Source organism: Physeter macrocephalus, chromosome 15 (assembly GCF_002837175.3).
Source record: "Physeter macrocephalus isolate SW-GA chromosome 15, ASM283717v5, whole genome shotgun sequence".
NCBI lineage: Eukaryota > Metazoa > Chordata > Mammalia > Artiodactyla > Physeteridae > Physeter > Physeter macrocephalus.
The window spans coordinates 69,204,581-69,206,529 of NC_041228.1; positions in this window are offsets into that span (position 1 = coordinate 69,204,581).

Below are 1,949 nucleotides of genomic sequence, written 5' to 3' on the forward strand. Positions count from 1 at the left end.
GTTTTCTGGTATCATCTTTAGGATTCTCTATGTATAGTGTCATGTCATCTGCAAACAGTGACAATTTTACTTCTTTTCCAATTTATATTCCTTTTATTTCTTTTTCTTTTCTAATTGCCGTGGCTAGGACTTCCAAAACTATGTTGAATAATAGTGGCGAGAGCTTTTCATCTTGTTTATAGTTTCCTTTGCTGTACAAAAACTTTTAAGTTTCATTAGGTCCCATTTGTTTATTTTTTTTTTTCCCATTACTCTAAGAGGTGGGTCAAGAAAGACCTTTTTGTGATTTATGTCCAAGAGTGTTCTTATGTTTTCCTCCAAGAGTTTTATAGTGTCTGATCTTACATTTAGGTCTTTAAAATCCATTTTGAGTTTATTTTTGTGTATGGTGTTACGGAATATTCTAATTTCATTCTTTTACATGTAGCTGTCCAGTTTTCCCAGCACCACTTATTGAAGAGACTGTCTTTTCTTCATTGTATATCCTTGCCTCTTTTGTCATAGATTAGTTGACCATAGGTGTGTGGGTTTATCTCTGGGCTTTCTATCCTGTTCCACTGATCTATATTTCTGTTTTTGTGCCAGTACCATATTGTCTTGATTACTGTTGCTTTGTAGTATAGTCTGAAGTCAGGGAGTCTGATTCCTCCAGCTCTGTTTTTCTTTCTCAAGATTGCCTTTGCTATTCGGGGTCTTTTGTGTCTCCATACAAATTTTAAGATTTTTTGTTTTAGTTCTGTAAAAATTGCCACTGATAATTTGATAGGGATTGCATTGAATCTGTAGTTTGATTTGGGTAGTATAGTCATTTTCACAATATTGATTCTTCCAATCCAAGAACATGGTATATCTCTCCATCTGTTTGTGTCATCTTTGATTTCTTTCATCAGTGTCTTATAGGTTTTTTTTAAATTTTATTTTTATTTATTTATTTTGGCTGCGTTGGGTCTTTGTTGCTGTGCGTGGGCCCTCTCCAGTTGTGGTGAGCGGTGGCCACTCTTTGCTGTGGTGCGCGGGCTTCTCATCACAGTGGCCTCTCTTGTTGCGGAGCACGGCTCTTGGCACGTGGGCTTCAGTAGCTGTGGCGCATGGGCCTAGTTGCTCTGTGGCATCCTCCCGGACCAGGGCTCGAACCCGTGTCCCCTGCATTGGCAGGCAGACTCTTAACCACTGTGCCACCAGGGAAGCCTGTCTTATAGTTTTCTGAATACAGGTCTTTTACCTCCTTAGGTAGGTTTATTCTTAGGTATGTTATTTTTTTTGCTGCAATGGTAATGGGATTGTTTCCTTAATTTCTCTTACTGATCTTTCGTTGTTAGTGTATAGGAATGCAAGAGATTTCTGTGCATTAATTTTGTATCCTGCAACTTTACCAGATTCATTGATTAGCTCTAGTAGTTTTCTGGTGGCATCTTTAGGATTCTCTATGTATAGTGTCATGTCATCTGCAAACAGTGACAATTTTACTTCTTTTCCAATTTATATTCCTTTTATTTCTTTTTCTTTTCTAATTGCCGTGGCTAGGACTTCCAAAACTATGTTGAATAATAGTGGCGAGAGTGGACATCCTTGTCTTGTTCCTGATCTTAGAGGAAATGCTTTCAGTTTTTCACCATTGAGAATGATGTTTGCTGTGGGTTTGTCGTATATGGCCTTTATTATGTTGAGGTAGGTTCCCTCTATGCCCACTTTCTGGAGAGTTTTTATCATAAATGGGTGTTGAATTTTGTCAAAAGCTTTTTCTGCATCTATTGAGATGATCATATGGTTTTTATTCTTCAATTTGTTAATATGGTGTATCGCATTAATTGACTTGCATATATTGAGGAATCCTTGCATCCCTGGGATAAATCCCACTTGATCATGGTGTATGATCCTTTTAATGTGGTGTTGGATTCTGTTTGCTAGTATTTTGTTGAGGATTTTTGCATCTATATTCATCAGTGATA